Here is a 9,904-nt window from a genome sequence, read left to right on the forward strand (position 1 = left end):
TACTTTCACTTTTTGCTAGTTAATTAGAAATAAGAACCTCATGAACTTTCTGGCCAGAGCTGGCTTTTGAACTGGGATGCTCATATTTCAGGCTCCTGAGTAGGAAGAATTACAAGCATGACCCAAGGGAATCCAGCTTGTCCCTTAGCTTTTTTTTTTTTTTTTTGGCCAGTCCTGGGGCTTGAACTCAGGGCCCGAGCACTTTTCTTGGGCTTTCTCAAGGCTAGAGCTCTGCCACTTGAGCCACAGCACCACTTCCAGCATGTTTTTCCCCTATGTATGTGGTACCAAGAAATTGAACCTGGATCTTTGTGCATGCTAGGCAAGTACTCTATCACTAGGCTACACTCCTAGCCCCTTTACTCAATGATGGTACTCTACCATTTCAGCTATAGCTTTAGTTTGGGACCTTTGCTAATTAATGGAGATAAGAGTCTCAGATTTCTCTGCCCAGGCTGGTTTGGGATCATGATCCTGCAGTCTTTGCCTCCTGAGTTCTACCTAGGAATATAGACATGAGCCACCTGTACCCACCACGAGCCACCTGTACCCACCACGAGCCACCTGTACCCACCACGAACCACCTGTACCTAGCAACCACTAGATAAATGTTTGCATCTGGCCATACCCAGTAGCTACAGCCATTCCATTGAGTCCACGTTCCAGTCTCCACCCCATCCTGGTCCTTGACAGTACTCAAAGGTAATGACTTCCTTTGTCTGTCATCACAGGTTCTTTTTGCCTGCCTTTGGGCTGGGATAAGTGGAACCTTTAAAGTACATGTTTACTGTGTCTGCCCTTTTCACTCCACATCATTTGAGGCTTTATTCACCTTGCTGATGCATTAATAAGTAGCACAGAAATTTAGAGAACACGCTTTTCCCTTATTTCAGAGTTCATCTCGTTTTAATGTTGTGTGTGAAGAGGACAGGTGTCATAAGTCACAAATGCTAAACAAAAGAAGTTCCGTGTAACAAAATCGCTGGCAGCTTGCTCGTAGAGGCATGACAACGCCATGTTGGAGCACATTAACTAAGCCAGCCTGTTTTGGTTGTATAATTTTTCCAGCATAAACCTCTCAACTGTCAGCTGCAGTTTATGCCTTTCCTGATGACTTGTGGAGGTGGCCTTTTGTTCCTAAAGAGTCACCACGTTGCTACTGGCTAAATCACAGGGTGGTTAAGGCTGTGATTGAAATTTAGGAGACAGCATTCAATGTCACCTTTGATGATCTAAAATTGCACACAAGGTAAACGGTTGCTGCTCCCATAATAGACGGCACACCGAGGCTCATTTTTGGATTGTGTTCTCTCAGGGTCTTGCTGCAGCTGACTGATGCCATTAAACTTGAAGGACCCCTCTCCAAAGGATATTTTGCTCTGAATAGCAGTGTTCTCAGGGAAACAGTGACCTGGTGACCTTACACAATTGAATCTCTTTCATTTTATATAGAATCTGAAGCTCCTCATCATTAAGCTGACCAAGAATAGCCACGCAGGTTTTTTTTTTCCTCTTCTACTTTGGCACATTCCAGGGGAGCAGGGGCTATACATGCTGAGCATAACCAGGGCAAGAGCTTCTGGCAATGTAATGAGAATAAGGTTGCACAGAGAGAAAATTTACCAGTGCTGCACCAGTGAGCATGCTGCGACCCTGAGCATGTTACACCGAGGGTCCATTTATATTTGTTCCTGTAAAACAGACAGATCTCCTTTTGCAGAGCCCCACCCTAGCAGGCCAGTGGCCACCAATAGCTAATTAGCTCTCAACCCTTGTGGCACCTGTATGCTCTCTGCACAAGGAGCATCAGGCCTATGGCTCTGAGGCCCTGGGAAAGGGCAAGGTGACAGCCACTGGGTCACCCATTGTTCCTAAGGGGACATTACCACATTGGACTTGTGAAAAAGAAAAAAGGCCTTGACTGAGTAATTCTCACCTCCGGGGAATGTCTGGCTATTCAATCGTGATGATCTGCACAGCTTGATAAACTAATCAAATATGAGATTTGAAAAACAAGAAATTTGTAGCTAGGCACGGTGGCTCACATCTGTAATCCTAGCTACTCAGGACGCTGAGATCTGAGGATCATGGTTCAAACCCAGCCCATGCACTAAAGAACACGAAACTCTTATCTCTAGTTAATCACTAGAAAACTGGAAGTGGGGCCATGGCTCAGGGGTAGGGTGGTAGACTTGAGCTGAAGAGTTTAGGGACAGCAACCAGGGCTAGAGTTCAAGCCCCATGACCCATGAAGAAAAAGAGAAAGAAAGAAAGGAAGGAAGGAAGAAAGAGAAAGAAAGAAAAAAGAGAAAGAAAGAAGGAAAACAAGGAAGAAATTTAAAGAAGTTAATTTACAAACAGGTAGAAAATATGAGATTTCGGAAGGACTGGCTCTGAATAGAAAGAAGCAAAGGAAGAAGATGTCAAGATGGATAACATTACATTTCTATTTCCTTGGTGGAAAGGCTAACTTTGTGAAACCATCATTGAAGCTAAACACAGAGGCTTTGTGGAAGCCAAGGAGAAAGCCATCTTTTGTTTAGGAAGAGTTACATCACTTAAATTCTTATTATCTTGGGGACCAGACTGTGACCTATACTTCTGATTTATTTCAGGATACAGGACCCCTCCCCACTCTACAGATACACTTTTTTTTCCCATGATATGCTAGTTCTAATGCTATTTTCAGAATCAACTTTAAGATTTTGATCTAATACGGAGTTCCTGAAACACTGCATATCATGGAGAAACAATGTTTATCAGACAACCATTTAAGTGGGGTTTTAAGCTTCCTCACATCCATCTTCTTTTGTCTTTTAGTCTATAGTCAAAGGCATTAATTTTTCTCAGAGCTAAATGTTTGTTCCTTTGATGTATAGATTCAGCAAGCTCTTCAAGTTTTTTTTCTAAAAGAGCCATTATCTTGAAAGCTTCAAGTTGAATTTTCTACCTTGCTCTGTAATTACTTTGAAATTTATTTTAAGCTCCTAGAATTATTATTTTAAATTGATACATGGGTATATTTTATTTTTTATATCAATCAAGAGAAGTATGCTGCTTAATATAAGAAATTCTATAGTGTAAGTTGCTCATTTCTCTCTTTGATGTTATTTCTGACTAAAATAGTTTCCCACAGGGGGCATGCAAAAATGAAAGATCTTTATTACCCATTAAGCTCTGAACATTTTTTGAGAGGCAAAGAAAGAGGAATATAAAAGCAGCATGGAAGAAAGCAAAAAGGGGTAGCCATAAAGGTAATGTAATGAACCTTTTGAAAAAACAAAAAGGTTCTTTGTTCTGATATGGGATCTTGAACCCAGGATATCATGCTCTTGCTTACGCTCTTGGCCCTACCACTTGATCCACACCTCTGTTTCTGGCTTTTTGCTGGCTAATTGAAAATAGGAGTTGCTCAGATTTGTTTGCTCAGGCTTGGATTTGCAATTCTTAGATCTCAGTTTCATGAGTGGCTGGGATTAAGGTATGAACCTCCAGCATCCTAGCAAGGTATTTTGTTTGTTTTGGCTTTGGTTTTGGTTTTTCACACACATAGAAAATGACAGTTTTGATCTCATAACTCCAGCTAGAGCTCAAAACCTAAACACATAACATAAAACTTATGCGTGCAGCCATCGAGTATTTGAAAAGGCTGTTTGTCTGCCTTATAGGAATTTTCTAGAGTGGCCTGAACTCATCAGAGGTCTGATCTTCACTGATCTTCACTGCAGTCAGAAGAGAGAACTAAGGAGAATCAGGGAGAGTGACAAAGTTAGACTCTTTGCCAGTCAATCCTCAGGACTCAAGAAAATTAACTCATTGCAAGTTATTTACAGCCTTGTAACAGGCCCAGTGGGGTCCTTTGTTTTTGTTTGCTTGTTTTGTATACCAAATCTTATTATTGGCAGCTGACTGTCATAGTTTGGAGCTGGACCCTGTAAGTTTATACTTCCCAATTCCCCAGCCAAGTTTATAACACAAGAATGTGGTCCCAGGCCTCACTTCAGAGAATATGCTGTGATTCAACGGGGTGAGATAGACACCTGATTCTTCCTAAGCCAGGCAGGACATTGACGACAATCCCTGCAAATCTAGTTTGCAGAAGCTGTACAACCCCTAAAGCCAGTCCACCTGTTACAGGATGCAGCAGTGAAGGCTTGTGAAGTTTCCCTCTAAACTTCACTTATGGCCCTTGCCTTTGATCACAGAATAAGAATTTCTAGACAAGTCATTATGATAAGAAAACTTGGCAGTGCTTTATTCAGCAGGCAAGCAAGCAAGACAAAACAGACCAGCAGAAAGGAAGGAGCACACTGTAACAGTGGGTGCTCTTGAGGAGGGCGGGGGAGCACTCTTTAGCTGTTAAGGGTATTTATATGGTAAAGGCAGGGGGTCTGATTTTACAGTTACTGGAAGATAGGTATTTTGTCTTTGCTCTAATCACCCCTGGTGTTTTCTGAGTTTTGGATATTTGGGGCATTCTTTCTAGGTAAGAATGCATCCTGCCATAAAACCAATGTTTATCCTTGAGATAAGGATCCTGTTGTCTGCATTTTGGGCAGGAGGTTGCTTAGGTTTTGGGGAGCACTGTCCTCAGGAAGGAAGGCATATATCCTGTCAGACAAATGTTAATTCTTGGGGTAAGAAATGTACCTCTCAGGAAGGAATGAATCCTGTTGCCTTTCTTTGAAGCAAATGCTTCTAAATACCATTTTTCTGGGTTGCCTTCACCAGGCCTCACCTTCCTCAAGTTATCCTACCTCATTTTCCCCTAAATGACTTGGTCCTTTAATCTTAAGGGAAGTAGATGAATGAATGTCTCCTTTATTTGCTGTAAGCTCTCTATACTTCATTTCCCCCTACTCTGTCCTACTTGTTATGGGGTCGGGGAGGGGGGATTCCACATCCCTCCAGGTGGGGCTTCCATGTCCTACCAGAGTCTACCATGCACAGACAGTCTCATGGAAAAGGTGAATTTATTGGGGAAGTAGATGGTCAGTTGACTGGTCAGAGACAGTGCAGACTTGGGAGCTAGCAATGTGACCACAAGTGGTCCTCATGCTGGGTTTTTAAGGGCAGAAACCATGCAGTCAAGCCTGGCTGCACACAGGTGGCCAATGGGATTGTCACATGCACAGAGGGACCATAGAGCCAGCTCCAGCCACACACAGCCTAGTGTTTGAATTAACCTTTCACCTTAGTTGGGATTGGTGGGTGAATTTGGTCAGTCTCCACACAAAGCAAGCTCCCCCCCAACCCAACAAACCAAGCAGATATCCTTCCTCAGTCCTCATGGGTGTGGGGATAAGGTTGCTCCTCCCTGAAGGGCAAAGATGGCTGGGATGCTTTACCATTGTTAGCCTTCCACAATGGGGCGGGGAGCTCTTAGCACATTCAAGATGGCGCCAGTCTTTGCTCCCCTTAACACTTCATTTTCCCCCCAATGACTTTGATTGTTTAATCTTAAGGGAAGTCGATGGACTAGCTTTAAGCTTAAGAGTTTTTTTGTTCTTTTTTTTTTTTTTTTGCCAGTCCCAGGGCTTGAACTCAGGGCCTGGTTGTCCTTGGGCTTTCTAAGGCTAGAGCTCTACCACTTGAGCCACAGCACTATTTCCAGCTTTTTCTACATATGTGGAATAGAACCTGGGTCTTCACGATATGCAAGCACTCTACCACTGGGCCAAACTCCTTGCCCAAGCTTGAGTTTTTAAATTCCTGGCACCATTTACCATGCCTCATTTTCCCTTATCTATCCTGCCTCATACCTGAGCTTGTGAGTAATGGACTGTCCTCTTCTAAGCACATCCTGAAGAAACAGGAAGGCAAGCTGAATTCCAAACTATAAATCTAAAGCAGGGATCATGAAGGGAATGCAACAGAATCTTATAGTGGGAGCTGAGGGAAAACAGTTTGACAGCACATTTTAATTAGGAAGAAATCGTACACGTGTGTGTGTGTGTGTGTGTGTGTGTGTGTGTGTGTGTGTGTGTGCTGGTATTAGGTCTTGAACTTAGAACCTTGAAGAACCTTGAACCCAAAGCTGGTACTCCATCACTTGAGCCACTTATCCATTTCCAGGGTTTTTGTTTTGTTTTTGTTTTTGCTGGTTAATTGGAGATACATCTTGCTGACTTTTTGGTAAATATTGAATCTCAGCCTTATAAGTAGAATTTCAGCCACTGGTGCCCAGTTAGAAATGATTTTTAAGTATCTACCAACTACCATTTCATGAGATTTGAAATGGATTTCTTCCCTTCTGCTAGACTTTCATATTTGATCACTGAGAGCCATAGACATATCTTAATTATCTGTTTTGTGTCTCCCTCCTGGAAGAGGTTCTAGAAAGGGAATGAACTGTGAAAAAGAAGGAAAGCAGAATTGTCAGAGAGTGTATCTGGCAAACATGACTTAAAATAGAAATCTGTGTTTAATTGTTGGTGGGAGTGCAAATTCGTTCAACCATTACAGAATGCAGTATGGCAGTTCCTCAAAAGACTAAACATAGAGCTCCCCTATGACCCAGAAATTCCACTACTAGGCATTTACCCAATCATCCAGAAACAAAGACATACTAAATCCACCAGCACAACAATGTTCATTGCAGCACGGTTTACCATAGCAAAGATATGGAACCAACCCAGATGTCCCTCAGTTGAGGAGTGGATCAACAAGATGTGGTATTTGAACACAATGGAATTCTATGCAGCTATCAGAAAGAATGACATTGCCCCATTTGTTAGGAAATGGAAAGACTTAGAAAAAATCATATTAAGTGAAGTAAGCCAGACTCAAAGAACATAGGCTCAATGGTTTCCCTCATTTGTCATAATCAGTAGAAAACTTGGGCTCTCCTAGCAGAGATTTGCAATAGAGCAAAATCTAGATACATAAGGCCATATAGTATGAGGATAAATGAAAGGACCTCTAGGATATAGAAACAGAAGCCATATAATGAGTGATTGTTGTCCTTAATGTACTATGTTATCTCTCATCTCTTTTGCTGTCCCTTGGTTATCTCATATTGTCACAGTATCTCACTTTGTTATCTGATATATTGGATATATTTGTATTTGGTTATTTGAAATTGGATAGGGAAGGGGGGAAAACAAGATGAGGGATGGGGGTGGAGGGGGGAGGGAAATGGGAACCAAGACATGAGAAAGGGTATCAATGTATGTGAATTAATGCACCTTCTATCTGGCGAATATAATGTAACCCTTCTATTAATTACAATAAAAATATTTGAAAAAAAAGAAATCTGTGTTTAGCTAAGTCTAGGAGACATTGAATATTATATTTCCTAGTCATTCATGGTCCATATTAACACTTTTAAGCTATCTAAGAAATCCTACCGGAGTTAAGTCAGCAATTAGCAGGAAATCTCTCTTTTTCTTGTTTTCTACCTTCAGGAAACAGTTATGATCATCTTGTAGAATTAGTGACCTGTGGACAATCACAGGATTTTATCACCAATTGGGAGTGGGGAAATAAATTTCCAATTGATTTGTGAAAGACATTCTTCATGCTACTTGGTATAGGGGCCTGGCCTGGGCTGAGGTCCTCTTGGATACTGCTTCCATTTTGGCCTGTTTTGAAGCACTGTGACATTTTGTTGTTGTTGTCATGGCTGTAGTTATACTTTTTCTTTTTAAAATTTTTTATTGTAATGAATAGTGGTTACAGTTATATTTGCCATATAGAAGGAGCATTACTTCACACACATTGGTACCCCTTCTCATGGTTTTGTCCCCATTCCCCCCACCCCCTTCCCTCATTTTGTTTTCCCCCTTCCCTTTCCTATTTCAAAGAAACAAATAAATGTATATACAATATACCAGATTAGGGGATAAGTTACTGTAACAATATGAGAATAACCAAGGGACAACAAAAGAGATGAGAAATAACACAGTACATTAAGAACATTCACTCATTATATGGCTCTTGTTTCCATATCCCGGAGGTCTTTTCATTTAGCCTCAACCTATATGGCCTTATGTATCTAGGTTTTGAGTTATTGTAATCCTCTGTTAGGAGAGTCCAAATTTTGTACTAATTGTTACAAATGAGGGAAACCATTGAGCTTATGTTCCTTTGGGTCTGGTTTACTTCACTTAATATGATTTTTTCCAAGTCTTTCCATTTCCTTACAAATGGGGCAATGTCGTTCTTTCTGATGACAGCATAGAATTCCATTGTGGGGCATCTGGGTTGGTTCTATATTTTGGCTATGGTAAATACTGCTGCAATGCACATTGTTGTGCTAGTGGATTTAGTATGTCTTTGTTTCTGGACAATTGGGTAAATGCCAAGTAGTGGAATTGTTGGGTCATAGAGGAGCTCTATGTTTAGTCTGCTGAGGAACCTCCATATTGCTTTCCATAGTGGTTGAACGAGTTTACCCTCTCACCAACAATATAGTAGTGATCCCTCCTGGCCAGCATCTGTTCTTATTAGATTTCTTGATTGTGGCCATTCTAACTGGAGTGAGGTGAAATCTTTTTATTTGCATTTCTTTTATGGCCAGAGATGTTGAGTATTTCTTCTTGTGTCTATAATCCATTCTTTTTTCTTCTTCAGAGAAGACTCTCTTTAAGTCTTTGACCCATCTTTTAATGGGATGGTTGTTTCTTTGCAGATTAGTTTTGGAGTGATTCAATTTCTTTTTAGCTGTTATATTTTAGATATGAGGCCTTTGTCTGTTGTGTAGTTAGTGAAGATCTTCTCTCACTCTGTGGGCTTTCTATTTAGCTTGCTAGCTATGTCTTTTGCCATACAGAAGCTCTGCAGTTTAATGCAGTCCCATTTCTCCAAACTTTCTTTAATTTGTTTTTTTTTTTTCTGAGTCTTTATTAAGAAATTTTCAACCGGTGTCAAGGAGACCTAGTGTATCTCTGATTCCTTCTTGTAAAGTTTTCAGTGTATCTGCTTTTACCTCCAGGTCTATGATCCATTTGGAGTTAATCTTGGTGCAGGGTGACAAAGAAGGGTCCACCTTTAATTTTCTGCAGATGCTTAACTAGTTCTGCCAGCCAGCACTACTTGTTGAAGAGGCTGTCTTTCTTCTATTCTACTTTTTTTTGGCTCCCTTATCAAAGATTAGGTGGCCATATGTCTGTGGGTTGATTTCTGGGTCTTCAGTTCTATTCCATTGGTCCTCAGGGCTGTTCTTATGCCAGAACCAAACTGTTTTGGTTACTATAGCTCTGTAATAGAGTCCAAAGTTTGGTACTGAAATTACTCTTATGCAGTACTATGACATTTTTTTGTCCATCTTGGTTGCTTCTGTGGATTGCTGACTGAGAGATATATGGCTGGTATGTGGCAGAGAGCTGACCTGGAGTGAATGCTTGTTGAACGAATGTAAAACTGAATTTCCTTTGTGCTGTGGTGGCACATCTCTCTGCCATCCTAAATTTCTGTGTCCTCCAAACAAATAAATCTCACTGTGCTAACAAATTCTCCATAGCGAGAGTTGTGATTGAAAAGAGTTTAGTTACTCTTTACTAGTCATAAACCCAGTATCTATCAAAGAATCTGTGAGGGAGAGTTTTGGCAAAGCTCTGTCCTCTTGGTATCCCAAGTGACCTTTAATTAGAACCCAAGAAAATTGGTTCCTTGTGGATTAGGGTTTTTGTTTGTTCAGAGACTGATGCTACTTCTTTCTACATCAAATCTTATTGCCAGCTTAGAATATTTTGGAAACATGTATCTCCTCATTTTACAGGATGTTTGTATTATCAATTTCAGTAGGAAAACATTTTCAGTGAATTATCTTCCAAACTGTTTGGATGACAAATAGCTTGCAAGATTATAAATCTCATGAAAAATTATGTCAGGCCCACATAAGTATTGTACAAAATTTGTCAGGATTGTCTTAAAGTTAGCCAGTAGAGATGAGGATTTTAAA

Source organism: Megascapheus bottae, chromosome 19, assembly GCF_031878675.1.
Source record: "Megascapheus bottae isolate mThoBot1 chromosome 19, mThoBot2.hap1, whole genome shotgun sequence".
Classification (NCBI taxonomy): domain Eukaryota; kingdom Metazoa; phylum Chordata; class Mammalia; order Rodentia; family Geomyidae; genus Megascapheus; species Megascapheus bottae.